Source organism: Oryza brachyantha, chromosome 10, assembly GCF_000231095.2.
Source record: "Oryza brachyantha chromosome 10, ObraRS2, whole genome shotgun sequence".
In the NCBI taxonomy this organism is placed as follows: domain Eukaryota; kingdom Viridiplantae; phylum Streptophyta; class Magnoliopsida; order Poales; family Poaceae; genus Oryza; species Oryza brachyantha.
The window spans coordinates 186,910-202,750 of NC_023172.2; positions in this window are offsets into that span (position 1 = coordinate 186,910).

A 15,841-nucleotide genomic window follows, 5' to 3' on the forward strand; every position below is an offset into this window, starting at 1 on the left:
GAAGGAATTTTCGGGCCCATGAGTACTTGTTGGAAAGGTTATGAAGTCTACTTTCATATGGTTTTTGTCCCACATCAAAATTCCTATCGAGCTGCCAGGAATATGCAAAACAAGCTATGTATATCATCCAGTCCGAATCTGATTTGGGTTTGGGCCTTGTAATTGTGTCGTAGGCTTAGCCCAAGGGGGCGTGTGCTCTAGGGCAACCGTAGGACGTCCCTAATCCTATTTATTCAGTAACCGTTATTGTTTAGAGTTGGGTTTTGCTTAGATTATTTATGTCAAGAATAGTTTCGCCGCTAGATCGGTTTGTGAGACCCCAACCCATGAGCTTAATCATTCATCTGCAATTTTGGTTGCTTTCTTTCTTGTTCTTGTTTGTATTCTTCGATTCGCAAACAGGGATTAGCCTTCTCAGCGAGTCCATCTGTGTTTCGGCATGGTGGTAACTAGAGGAGATGTGTTGCTGCGATAGCGGGGCTCAAGAAGTCGGATCGACGTGTGTCGCGACTCCACCCAAATCGACTGTTTATCAGAACCTTTCGGAAGATCGGGAACACTAGTCCACATCAGCCTCTACAATCATCACAGAGTATTCAAGAGCACTCGGAAGATGTCAAGTATAATGTGTGAAGATATTCCTAATGATCAAAAGTCTACACGGATGATTTACGCGGCTATATACGACTCCAGGGGCTGCTGTGGAATACCTGGATATGGGGCATCCTTAACATGTACGTATCTTTATAGGGAAGGAGTACTGGATGAGGAAGACAACATTATCTTGTACTGAGTCGGTTAGGAGTTTAGTAATATTCGAATTGAATGCCGAGATTACTGGACTCTACCGTATCTAGGCTGGATAGGCTTTGATATTATTAGATTATGTCTCTATCTAGAACCCTGTCCCTGAGTATATAAGGGGAACAGGGGGATTATGTCTATCTAGAACCATGTCCCTCAGTACATAAGGGGAACAGAGGGCTCCCTAAGGGGACACGTCATATTAGATCGGCTATTTCATTGTTGATCTATTCTTCACCGGAATACAACATCCAAGCAGGAGTAGGGTATTATCTCATAAATCAAGAGCGTGAAACTGGGTAATCCCGGAATACAATATCCAAGCAGGAGTAGTGTATTATCTCATATAACGAAAGTGTGTACCTGGTAATCCCTATCTACTTCTTACCATTGATCCTGATCGAGTTCGCATACTGGTTTTTGTTTCGTCCAATTAGGATACAACTCTCCAAGGGGTCAGGCCGTCGTACGACAGGGGTCAGGTCACCCCTAGGATAGGTCCGGCTACCTGAGCCGACCTGTCATGGCCGCTAGGCACTTTCTCTAGGGGCTTAGGTGCCTTGAGCCCAACACCTCCTAGCGTGAGGCAATACTTGGCCCTAATCATTAGGGGTTGTTTGGATCCAGAGACTTTTTTTAATTCTTTGTCACATCAGATGTTTGGATGTTAATTAGGAGTATTAAATATAGACTGATAACAAAACTAATTGCATAAATAAAGGCTATTTCATTAGACAATTTTTAAGCCTAATTAATCTACGATTAGCAAATGTTTACTGTAGCATCACATTCGCTAATCATGGACTAATTAGGCTCAATAGATTCGTCTCGCGAAATAGTCCAAGATTATGAATGAGTTTTATTAATAATCTATATTTAATACTTCTAATTAGTGTCCAAACATTAAATATGATAGGGACTAAAAAAATTAGAGGGAAACAAACAGGGTCTTAGTGGTAGCTTGTAAGTAACATTCCATTATCTAGAAACGAAAAATATTGGGAAGCACTTAATTGATACTATGGCGTGTTAGTGTGTTACACTTATTTATGAAGTTATCATAGAAGCTCGATGTCATCTGTCCATACCCGTGCGTCTACCAGGTCAACTTAATTTTCATTATGCCAATTAAAATAAATTTTAAAAATAAATTATGTGTCGAGAATAGACATATAATTAATTTAGGAAGAGTACCTTGCATCGAGAAGCTTATAATTGAGAATATTAAATTGTGCTCAACGTTATAAATAAATTAAATAAGATTGGTGATCTTCCGACAACCAATACTTCTTAAGCCATCTTCAACCAAGTTCTCTGAGTCCTACTTATTTTAATTTTTTATTTGATGCAAATATTTAACTTTAAACAGTGCACAATGACTGCTACTAATAACCTTTTAATTTTCAATTTTTTTATCTTTCTCCTTTCTCTTTCTTTTTTTTTCTTTTCTCTTCTCCTTTTTGCCTTTTCTTTCTTTTCTCCTTCTTTTCTTCTTTTGGCTTTCTTATTTTCCTATCTATTTTTTTTCCTTTCTTCTCCCTCGTGAAAGCCTTCTTCTTCCCCGATCAAACCTCGTATATCGTCTAAATTCTGGGACAGTGGACTGAAATCCGAATTCAACATGAATTTTTATATTCTATTCAGACAAAACATCTGGTTGGTTTTTTTAAAAAAAAGTATAGCGCTATTGCTATTCTATTTTTATTGTTAATTGTATTTATACTTGGATTTTCTTTTTAAAAATTAAAGATAATTGTGTTCCGACTTTACTGATTCATTTTTTGCGCCCATCCACCTGAATCCACGTGTGCGACAGAGAGAAGACTGGCTCAGCTGGCTGGCGCGCGCTGCAAAAAACAAATTAAACACGACTTTGCTGGGGATTGAACTAGGAATCTATGGTTCCAGAGACTAACGCCTTATTATCTAATGGGCTGCAGAGCGATTTTGTATTGTCGTTGAGTGTGAGTCACATGGAAGCAATTGTCACGTGATTTGGCCACGGGTCGAGTGCGAATGGATTGACGAATGACGAAAGATCAGGATGTCCTGGTAGAGGCGGAATCAGCTGTCGCTATGGACGGACGACCGAACAGTTCTTATATTTATATAAAACTAGATGAAACCCTACATATTGCGGCGGTCACATTAGAAAAGATGAAATATGCATGTAAGTATGAGCAATTAGATTATATGTTTAAACCTAAAAATAAATTGATAGTCAAAATATGCACTCAAGTAAGAAATACTTGAAACGATATCTAGCTCATAAGCTAACAATGTGGAGCTCTTTTTTTCTCCTCGTAGCATCAATTGGAAACATTAGAAACAACAAAAACTCCTTCAAATCTAGCTATATGTACACATAATATTAAAATATATAAAAAATTACAAAGGGAAGAATAGAGATATTGAGTAGTTCTGCTATCTGACCAAACAGAAATATAATAGTATACAATTTTAAAACGTATAACATTCAAAATATATAGTAGTTGGTAACAAATTTCTGCAAGCACAAAAGTAATAGCTGAATTCCAGGAAGCACAAAAGTCATGCAGTTGATACGGTAGGGCTATATGAAGTTTATGAACAACTAAATTACGATGGAGAATCGCTCTAAGCCGAGCTGGCCCACCAGCGACAGATTGGTTCTCCCAAGCCCAATAGCACCTGTGAGTCTGCTTGCAAAATGCAAATGGTAAAGTCATTTAGGCAGTTCATTTGTCAAGAGGACAATATGGCGAACATACTGACTCCAATTTATTTTGATCAACCTTTTGAAGTGCTTAAAGAAACTAAAGTTCTATGGAATATAAGTATCGACCGTATGGAAAGTTGTAGGGAAAACATGAATAGTGTAGGATGAGCCGAACAAAATACATACCGAGTAAGTTGTTGCTCCTCGCTATGTTAGGACAGCTATATAGCAATCCTTTGGGTCCTCCCCAACTGCTCAAATAAATTGGAGTGTTACAACATATAAGTATAGGATGCACGAATCACGAATCTCTTATAAACAACCTAAAATAACAATTTAGGTTTACCAAATAGAATAAATTGACACTTTTTTAGAAATTAAAATCAGTACTCAGGGCAAATAACCAATTCAGACATATAAAATCAGTAAATAGGCTTACATGCAATGAATCGATACCGTTGGTCGACAACTAACCTTAAATCATGAATCTCTTATAAACAAACTAAAACAACCGTTCAGTTTACTACCAAGTAGAATAAATTGACAACATATAAAATCAGTAAATAGAATTGATAAAGTTGGTCGACAACTAACCTTACATGACTCAATTGCAATCATGTGAGCTTGTAGGATGAAGGGGTGCAGGGTTGAGGCTTGCACACAGAACGGTTGATGTGAGGGAGGTATGGATTTGAGAGGTTGGATTGCAAGAGGTCTATCAAAATGTTTGCAAGAGAATTATAAAAGACAAATAGGAAGGGGCACATGAATTGTATTAATTAACCACTGCACCTCCTGACCCAATTAATTTGGTGATTTCTATTGTAAACGCTGGTGATTAAGGAAGGGAGTAATTAAAGGAGAAAGTAAATACCGGTAGTAATTGACTTCTAGATGCAATGCAGAGTCTATCAATAGGATCTTCAAGCTTAGAAAAGGAAGTCGGAAAGGAGACATTCACGAATGGAGGCACTCTGCAACATCAAGAAAGTATGCTCAAGTAACGTTATGAGCCACTTCAAGAAAAAAAAGAAGTAATGTTATGAGCAGAGTATACTTTGTAGTTTGAAAAGGAGACATTCATTGATGGAGGCACTCTGTAACATCAAGAAAGTATGCTCAAGTAATGTTATGAGCCACTTCAAGAAAAAAAAAAGAAGAAATAATGTTATGTACTTTGTAGTTCACAGACTACTCTTGCAGTGAGGTCTGTCAGACCTAAAACCACATGATTATTTGCAAGGAAGGTGGTGTCTCACGTCAATCAGATGAACCATATAATGGATGTAAAACATAAGCACCATAATATCACGAGATATACCTTCCAACAATATAATCTTCTGTTGGCAATATATTAAGAGCATTTACACAATCATAAACCCACTCCTTTTGGACACTAGTAATCATGCAAGTGCACTGCACGTTCCACAATATTTATCCTTAAACATTCCAGCTCCATCAACCTGCTATGTATATAATGTAGTATTACATGAAATAAATATATACATACGTCAGTAGTGCAATATGAAACAATTATGATTTGTTTGTACCAAGGTACCAAACGAACTCTTCCTCTGTCTGCCCACTTTCGTTTGCAACTGCCTCGTTAGCTCTTCTGCATCAATCAATTTTTTTTTTTGTTATTGTACCACTAAGAAAAAAATCAATGTTCTCTGTGAGAAGAAATAGAGGCTTATAACTTTTCATTTGTCAGTACTAATGTCACGCCCAAAAATTTACACCAAATTTCTGAACAATAGCATGTATTAAATCTCGGTCCAGGCATCAGCCCGAGTACACACTATGATAAATTAATACATAGTCCCACAACTTAAAAACAATAAAAACAATTATCTATCAAAATGCAGCGGAAAAGGAAAACAAACTAAACCATCTAATCTTCAGCTTCAGCTGGCGAAGACGGCTCCACACCACAGGCATTCTCGACGACGGACTGAACCTCACTTCAACCTCTGGAACAACCTTTTGACTCAGGCTCTGGCACTTGCTCTGGTGGGGAAAAAATTAAGTAAGGCTGAGTACAAAGCACCATACTCAACAAGTAACACCCAAGAGAGGATAATAATGAATGCAATAGGGTGTCAAGGAACAGGCTAAGGTTAAATTGTTCAAAGCTGCGGTAATTTAGCAAAACAGTAGATAAAATAGACTGAAATAAAAGTAAAGTAAACATTTAAAATAATCATCCACTGTTCAACGTTACACCACGTTGCAACAGGCCCAGACCGTTGTCGAATGTTACACCACGAAGCGACAGGGTCAACCCTCTGCCCAACGTTAAACCACATTGCGACAGACCCAAACCACTGCTAACGTTACATCACGTTGCGCAGGGTCAAACCAGTTCCAAGATTGATCAGCTTATTAATGGTTCAACTAATCCCAGTGAATCTGTCAGTTCGCACAATAACCGCGGGTACGGCTATTCGAATAGTTTTACTCTGTAGAGGTGTACAACTTTACCCACAAGACATGGCTCCCAAGCATGTTACCATGCCCCAACGTATCACCACGATACCTCAGTACGGATGATAAGACCTTTCACCTAACTGTCACGCCCAGAAATTCCTCACACGAATTTCTGAACTTAATTGTGTATTAATTCCCTGTCCAGGACCAGCCAGGGTACACAAAAAGACAATGTTGATTACATAACCATCGTTCTTAGAAACAACTGAAAATTACACTTATCCTAGCGGAAATGTAGCAGAAAGAAAAACAAAGGGGTAGACTAGCTCCAGCGGGTACGGCTCCAGTTCACAGGCAACTCTTCGACGGCGGAACAGCTCACTCCTGAGAGGCACCTCCAAGGGACTCGACTTCTAGCTCTGGGTTGGGAAAGTTAAGCAAGGCTGAGTACAAACCACCGTACTCAACAAGTAACACGGACAAGGGGAAGAAGTAAATGATGCATAGGGATTAACAAGGACAGGCTAAGGTTAGTTGCGATAAAGCAGCAGTTTAAACAAATAACAGAGCTTTAAGAATAAAGGTAACTAAGTACAGTAAAGCACAATTAAATAACAGTTGCAAAATACCACAACACTGCCCAACGTTACACCACGTTGCAACAGGCCCAACCACTACTCAACGTTACCCACGTTGCAGTAGTCCCGAGTGATAACCAATTTACTCAAGTTATTAGAGGTTCACTAATCACAGTGAAGCTGGGAGCTCGCCCGTAACCGTGGGCACAGCTATTCAAATAGTTTATACTCTGATCAGAGGTGTACTACTGTACCCACAAGACACGACTCCACTACACTTGAACGTGCGCCGACATACCACCATGGTATACCGGAAAGGAGACCGTGATAGGACCCGTTACACAACCCTCCCTATTTAATCGCACCACACTTCAGGTTTCACCCCCTCCTTTACACCAAGTCGGGCAGTCCCCTCTTGTGCCTTGGTAGATCCGGAAGCAGGAGAAGCTTTCGTTACACCACAATTGCCCGTCCATACTCCATCACGCCTACCCTTGCCTGGGTACGTCAAATAGTTCGAAGTCATGCTCCAAATCCCACCTTACCCATTCGGCATGTGGTTAGCACTTATTTACTTCCAGGGTTTCCCGTGAACCGGTCCTTAATTGCCATGGGTGTGACTCTCAAAACCATGCACCCACAGCCCACCATTATCAATATTTTAGTTGACATTAGCCCGAACCGGGTAATGAATCAATGTCTCAGCTATTCAGAACTAAGCATGATTAAATGTGATCCCATGAGCTATTTGTTCTAAGCATGGCTAAGCATTAACCTAGGCCTAACTCTAATCAAGTTACCCCTGGTCCAGCAATGAGTAAAGTTGGATAAACAACGGCATAACAATAAGGTTTACCCGAAAAAAACATAAAGTAAATACTTTAATTAAAACAATGCATATTTGAAATAAGAAAGCGGGGAGTTTGCAATAATGGGTTCAATATGTTCAAGGATGAGTGTCACTTGCCTTGCTCTGGCCCTTGGGGGACTTCGGCGACGATCTCGAAGTAAACCGGCTCTTCGGCAGGGTCCGAATCTAAGCGACAAAGCACAAAATTAAATAAAACAGGCACAAACTCTACTGAAACAGCGAAAGAAACTATTTTTAATGGATTCTTGACAATTTTATGAATTTAATGAAATTTGAATGGACCTAAACGGAGACTAGATGAATTACTTATGAATTTTAGAAGTTTTCTGGGTTTTTTAGCTAAACAGAAAAGTCCTAAATCAATTATTGCGCAATTAATGGGGCTGCTGACGTCAGCGAGGAGAGAGGAAGCTGACGGCTGACAGGTGGGGACCACCTGTCGGTGAGAGAGAGGGAGAGGGAGAGACTGACACGCGGTCCCGGGGAGGAGAGAGAGAGGAGGCGGGCGCGGGGACGACTGATGGGTGGGGCCCACTCGTCAGCGAGAGGGGAACAGAGAGGAGGGGACAGAGCGCGCGGGCTCGGGCGGACAGCGGCGACCGGCGGGAGCGGCGGGCGACGCGGCGGCGGCGGCGCGCGGCGACGGCGGCACGACGGCGACGACCGGCGAGCGGCGACGGCGACTGGCGAGCGGCGACGGCGTGGCACGCGCGGGCGCAAGCGACGGCGGCCAGACGTCGGCGACGCGGAGGCGACGACGACCACGGCGGCCGGCGGGAGGGGCGTGCTTCAGTCTCGTCCGGCGACGGCGCGCGACTCGGCGGCGGTCGGCCGGAAAGGGGGAGAAAGAGGGGAGGAGGGTGCGGGTGCTCACCGGCGGCGGCGAGGGCGCGGGCGGGTCGGCGAGACCGAGGCGGAGGTGGCGACGCGGGTGAGAGCGGAAGATCGGCGGTGGCGGTGGAGATCGATTGGCGGCGGTGGGGCGACCGGGTGCGACGGCGACGGCGCGACGGAGGAATGCGCGGCGCGGGGACGCTCACCGGCGACGACGAGGATGGCGACCGGTCGGCGACAGCGGCGCGGAGGCGATGACGCGGCTGGACAGCGGCGAAGGCGTCCGACGGCGAAAGTGCGCGGCGGCGGCGAGAGGCGGCAGCGCGGCGGCGACACGAGCGACGGCGGAAAGTGGGCGACGGCGCGGCGGCGGCGGGGATTTATAGGGTGGCGGCACCGGCTAGGGCGGGCGGAGGTTGGAGAGCGAGTCGGGGACGACGCGGTCTCGGCGGCGGCCGTTGCGGCGGCGGCGGTTGCGGCGGCGGCGCGGAGTCGGACTCGGCCAGCGCGGCGCGGGCGCGGGCTGGCGAAACGGTCACTGATAGGTGGGCCCCACCTGTCAGTGGCGCGAGAGAGAGGAGGGAGGCGGCGCGGACTCGCGGCGCGGGCGAGCGGGCGACGCGGGAGATGGGTCGAGCGGCGGCCCAGGCGGGTCGCGCGCTGGCGGGCGGAGGGAGGCCGGCTCGGCTAGGCCGGCCGAGGAGGAGGCTGCGGGCTGGCTCGGCTGGGCCGGCCCGGGAAGAAAAGAAAAAGAAAAAGAAAAGGAAAAAGAAAGAGGGAGGAAAATTGGACTTCGGCCCAATTTGAGAAGGAAGGGAAAAAGAAAGGAAAAAAAAGGAGGGAAAAAGAAAAACCCCACTTTTGCCGAGTTTTAAATTAATTTGCTTGGCCAAATTTTATACTTCTGCAATTTAAAATTTAAGTCCTGTTAGTCGATTTGCGAGCCTCGATTTAAAGTAAATTAGGTTCTTTTAGAGGGATTTTTCCTGAGTTAATTAAGCCAATTGTTACTTACGAATTTCTTTTACGATTTAGGCTTAGGACGAAACTCCGGGTGTGACACTAACCCTCTCTAGACAATCGCACCGCATTTCAGGTTTCACCCCCTCCTTTACACCAAGTCGGGCAGTCCCCTCTTGTGCCTTGGTGAATCCGGAAGCAGCAGAGGCTTTCGTTACACCACGATTGCCCGTCCATACTCCATCACACTCACACTTGCCTTGGTACGTCGAATAGGGACAAGCTAGATTACGAGTCTCACCGTTGCCCATTCTGGCTTGTGGTTAGTACATGTAAGACTTCCAGGGTTTTGCGAGAACCGGTCCTTAATTGCCATGGGCACGACTCTCAAAACCATGCACCCACAGCCCACCATAAGCAATATTTTAGTTGTTATTAATCCACATCGGGAAATTAACCATGATCAAAACCAGTAAAGGTCTATCAAAGTCTAATCAATAATTAAATAATAATTGGTGAGCTAGTTGAACTAAGCATGGCTAAGCATTGCCTAATCCTAATTCTAGTCAAATTAACCCTGCATTACAATAATAATGAGTGGGAATCAACGGATATATTGGTAATTGTCCAATAGGTAAATAAAGTAAATACCTTTGAATACAATGCATGTTTGAATGTAAAAGCGGGGGATTTTATAATCATAGGTTCAATATGATCAAAGAGGGGTGCCACTTGCCTTGCTTAGACCCACGAGGAACTTCGGCGACGACTTCGGGAACGGACGGCGCTGCGACGTGGGAAAAACCTACGACAAACAAGGCAAAACAAACAAAACAGGCTATAAAACTAATGAAACAGAGAAAAAAAACTATTTTTAATGGATTCTAGGCATTTTTCTTGATTTAATGAAACATGAATGGACCTAAACGGAGACTACATGAATTAGCTATGAATTTTAGAAGATTATCTGTGTTTTTAAGCTAAACAGAAAAACCTTATTGATTTATTGCGCAAATAATCGGAGGCATGACGTCAGCACATGAGAGAGAGGGTGCGCTGATGGCTGGGGCCCATTTGTCAATGGGAGAGAGGAGAGATTGAGGGGATGACACGTGGGCCCGGGGAGGAGAGGAGAGAGAGAAGGGAGGGGGTGGCTGACGGGTGGACCCCGTTGGGAAGGGAGAGAGAGAGGGCAGGGTGTCTGGCTGGCATGTGGGCCCCACTAGCCGGCCACACAGAACAGAGAGGAGGGGGAGGACGGCTTCGGCCGGGCGAAGGAGGGCGGCGGCATCCGGCGCGGAGGGCGGTGGAGGGCGCCGTCCCGGTGGCGAGCGACGCGTACCGGTGGGTGGCGGCGAACGGCGACGACCCAGTGGGCAACGGCGCGAGAGCTGGTGACGGCGCTAAGAGCGGCGGCGCCGAAGTGAGAACGGCAGCGGCTCGGGGAGGACGACGACGACGGCGCGACGGGAGGGAGACCACGCTCCGGCGTCGGCGAGGTCGCGTCGGCGACGGCGAGGCGAGGGTAACGACTTGCAGAGGGGCGACGGCGACGTCTGGAGCACGCACACGCGTGGCGGCGGTGGCGGCCTCAGCGACAGCGTGCGGAGGGAAAAAGAGAGGGGAAGGGGGACGGCAGCGGCTTACCGGCGACGGGAACGACGGCGGTGAGTCGGCGTCATGGCGGGACGGGTGGTAACGGTCGGCAGCGCGGACGGCGGCACACAGATGGCGAGATCGGGCGCGGCGGCGGTGAGGTCGGGCGCGGCGGCGACCGGGTGGCGAGAGGAAGCGTGGGCGCTAGGGAGCATGGCGTGCACACGGGCGCAGGCGCAGCGAGGCGCAGCGGCTTCGCAAGGCGACGCGAGGCAGCGGCTATCGGCGGGGAGGCACACGCGGCCGTGGCAAGACAGAGAGCGGCGACGGAGGCGGTGTGACAACGGCGGAGGAGCTCGGCGACCAAGCGGCAAGCGCCGGTGATGCGTGGAGCGGTGGAGGCGACGGCCGACGGGCGGCGACGGGAGGCGAGCAGTGGGCAGCTAGTAGCGGCGGTGGTGAGCACCGGGAGAGAGGGAGGAGGAGGGGGCAATAGAGGTGCCGGCCTCAGCTTGGCTCGACGACAGCGGCGACGAAGACCGACGGCGTTGACGCTTGAGCACGGGCCAGGAGGAAGAGAGGACGGGGAAGGAGGAGGAGGCGGAGGCGGCGACGTCGGCCGAGCGGCTCGTGCGACGGTGGCGAAGACGAACGGTGACGCGGCGACGATGTCAGCGCGTGACCGACAACTAGTGGCGTGCGAAGGCACTCGCGTGCTCACGGCGACGCGTGGCTGCGGCTGAGAGGGAGAGGGAAAAGGGAGAAGGAAAGGGAGAGCCGGTGCTCACCGGCGACCGGCGAAGACGACGATGCGTGGCTGAGGAGGAGCGACGGCGTCTACACGACGACGGGCAACCGGTGCAGCGGCGGCTCAGGAACGAGTGCGACGGCGCGTGGCAGTGGGGCTTTATAGGGGAGCTGGCGCCGGCTAGGACGGGGAGGAGGCTAGCGGCAGCGCGCGGAGGATGTTAGCGGCGGCGCGGCTGTTGCAAGCACCGGGAAGACCGGGCGGCAATTGAAGGTGGCCCAGCCCTTGGGAATTCTTATAATAAAAGCAAAGAAAAAGGAAGGAGGAAAAAAAGAATTACCTCCAATTTTGCCAATTTTTATTAAGTTTATTACAGTAAATTTTATTGACTGCAATTCAAATTTAAATCCTGTTAATAATTTAAAATGCTTTCAGGATATTTTAGAACATTCCGAAAAGCTTCCAATTAATTAAATTACACTGGGTTTTCTCTTGAACTTTAATTAACAAATTATTCTTAATGCATTATTTGATTATTTCTTGGCTTGGGTAAAACTCAGGGCGTGACAACTAATCAAGTTGTTAAAACTTAGAGTTAGCATGGATTAAAAATATCAGTTTTTTTTCATATTTTCATAAATAATGCTAAAATATAGCAGAAAAAGTATATCAAGTGTAACTTGTATTAGTATAAAAAACATAGCCATACTGAAAATGCACCAAAGATGCATCTGGACAAATAGAAATATAACAAAATAGCACAAGAAAAATCCATATCATTGAACAGTTAAGAACAAAACTTATTGTATTTTAACAACCATTAATGAATTTATAAAAATAATTAAAGTCAAATAAGTGATAAGTAAACATCAAAAGTGAGTAAAAAAGCATACAACATTACTGAGGTACATCTGTATCGTTAGAGGATACGTATTTCATGCCTAGCCATATGTTACCTACAACTATTCAGGGTCAATTTTTTAGTTTTAAATTTCTTGTTACCATACAAATTGCTTTGATGCAAAAAGTAGAAAATAACATTATTCACCTGAGTGGAAGCCTTTTTAATTCTTCTCTCTATTTTCCCTTCATATACATTAGTTATTTATTATAAGAACTCCCAAGGGCTAGAGGTCATAGAAATGCTTTGTTAGCTTGTGTAATGGTAACATATCTCAAGAAACACATATGCTTCTATAACAGAAAATTAACGGAAATGTTGTATGCTTTTTTAGTCACAGAAAATTAACATATCCTAAGGCCGGTCGGAGTGGGGCGGTCGACAGCGGGAAGCGACGGCAGCCTGCGCTGGGGCGCCGGAGGTGGTCGCTGGCCGGTCGGAGGTTGGGGGCAGTCATTGATCGGTGGGGGGCAGGCAGCGGTACTGGGGCTGGCTGGGAGAGCGGGTGAGGGCGCGATGGCAGCTTGCGTCGGGCAGCGGTGGCGGCTTGCGTTGGGCGGCTTGCTGGCGTCCGGGAGAGCGTCGCAATTTTGGTGGAGGACTCAGGGGCGATTTTGGTGGAGGAGTCATGGGCAATTTTGGTGGAGTCAGGAGAGGTGTCAGGGGCAATTTTGGTGTAGTCAGAGGGTGTGTCCTATGTAGGATTGTAAGAGAGTTGTTTCAAATCGTCCTGCGCCATTGAATACGTACATCTAACGGTTAAAAATGAATCGAGTAAATCTTATGTACACTTATTGGTGTGGCCATAAAAAAATTACAACTGCTCCTTTTTATATTAGTATAAAAGTATAGATGGTATTTGGCCCTTCGAGACAAAGCATCTATCTCTATTTGCCTGTTAACAATCTGTAAAATAACAAAAAGAAAGGAAAACAAACTAAAGTTCGAAATTCAACTCCAATAAGTGAAAACAGATTGCATATACCAGCATTGAATTTTGAGTCTGCCACATCAATTGAATAATACACATAAAAATCTACCTGATGAGTGATGTCTTCATCTTCATGAGATGGAGATGCCCTCCAACTTCAACAGTTCCTCCGAAAGATTTGATGGTAAAGTTGAGGAGCCTCACAGGAACCTGGACAGGAAGAAACATAACAAATAAGGAAAGATTACTCAAGCAGAGAAAGTTTCTTTCCATTAAGAAAATCTTACGCTCCCATGGTATTAAAATTTGCAATGACCTACCCCACTAGTCCGCTAAAACTTCATATCTTTGAATAAACTTTCACACTTCCTTGTTTCACTGTCCGCTGCATAATAAGTGATCTATTCATGTAGAAGATGTACTTGTACAGTAGGTTTAGTAGCTGGGTTCTGATGTCCAAGCTGTGCAACTCTAAATTTAAACACAGTTTGTTTGTCCTCCTTGCCCTCAGCTAAACCATGAGGCTGTAAATTTCCTGTAATTTACACAGAGTCAAAAGATATATCCATGAGCACACACGGAGAAGATCTGACGAGAATAACTAAAGTAAGCGACAACAGTTACCACCAGAACGAGATTCCATATTTGTCTTTGAAATACAGGGGACCTGCGCCTTTATTGAATAGTGAAGGTGAAAGTTCACAAATCCAAGAAGACTCTGCACAGAGATAGCTGTTGAAGTCAGAACTTTACAGCATGCAATCGTGGCCGAGCAGGAACTCGCGGGCCGCTCAGTCGGAGGGAGAGTGGGGAGCGGGAAGGGCTTGCCTGGAGCGAGGGAGAGCACGATCTTGGCGACGACGGGGTTAGGGTTGGCGCCGGCCGTATCGGAGGAGGATACAGCGGCGGCGGCGGAGTTGGGGGTGCCGTTCTGGGTGTTGCGGTCCAGCTTCTCCAAGTCTGGCGGCGGCTGGGCGCGCGCGTGAAGGTGCGGAGAGAACGACGTCCAAATTTCACCTCGGCGCGGCGTCTTGCGGGGCGGAGAAGGAGGGGCGCAGGACAAGGGAAAGAAAATGCACCTGGCGTCGGCATCGGGGAGGAGTGTGGGGGCACATGAGAAAGAAGTGCGAGATCTGACGGCTAACAATTACAGGTGACGTGGTTCAACCCTAATTCACCTTTTGGTCTTACATATAAAATAGATGTATATAAGTAGAGATTTAATTTTCAATAATCATATACTAATCATGTTTTGTTATTTTGAGTGAGACTACCGGGCTAATTATAAATGCAGGAAAAAAACGCTCCGTGTGAGTACTAAACTTGCAGTAGGGATCGTTTCTGTCCGGGTTCCGGGACAGAGGGAGCCCTAGCCCTGACGCGCCGGCTTTCCCCAAACCCCGACGCGCCCATCGCCTGGCCTTCCTACCTTGGAATATGCATTTCTCTCTCTGCGACTCTTCTCCTTTTGTGGAAAAAATAAATCCCCCTGCAACAACAGATGTACGGTAAAGCCCTATATTAGGAGACTGGAATTTTGTTTGGAGTAAAACACTAGAGCTAATCTACCGTGTATCTCTGGCGATATTATATTAATTTCCTGTGTGTATATATGCAATGGTCTCGGGTTTATGATGGTACTGTCGGAATAATTAATTTTTTGCCACTTTTGCATTTGGTCATAACAGATTTGTCATTGGAACTACATATCATAGACACATGAGGATTCACATGTCATAGACAGTAAGTGATAAATCTGTTAAGTACCATTTATAAGAGTGACAAAAAGTTAAATACCTCGGTACTCTCCGTATGTCAAGATCGATGAAGAAACTTATACTACTTCTACTAGTATTAATTCCATGTATTTGTATACATGCACCCTTGCTAAATGGCAATCAGTTATCCTACTTCTACCTGATAACATAATATTATTATATAATTAACGCATAATCTACTGTTTCGTGTTTAGAAAAGGAATTTCGCATAGAGGAAGAGGTATGGGTAGGGTTGACATTTCACATGCTCAGATCTTGGGAAGCCGCTAGTGGTACAACCCTACCCGTCAGCTCTCTGCATTCCCCAACGTCAGATCCGTCTTTTACGTAGTACGACAGTACTATACGGTAGGGTGGGTAATTATACGTACTCAAAACACGGGAGCTTATTAAATTAAATTACATTAGTAATCTAAGCTCTAGATTATAACGATCTATAACTGTTCAGATTAGTTCTAATAATCTAGATTATCTAAATAATCAGACCCCATATTAATTCTCAAACAAGGAATTGACTAAATTAATCAAGGAGTGAGCTAGCTGTTGGCTGAAACATATGTAAGAGCAAGTTCAATATATAGCCAACTACTAGCTCTAATTTATCTATAATTAATCTAATAATCAGTTACGTACAAAACATATACTACTATGTTCTACCTGTCATACACATATTATGTCTTGGAGTCTATGTTACAGCTGGTTATAAATCTGT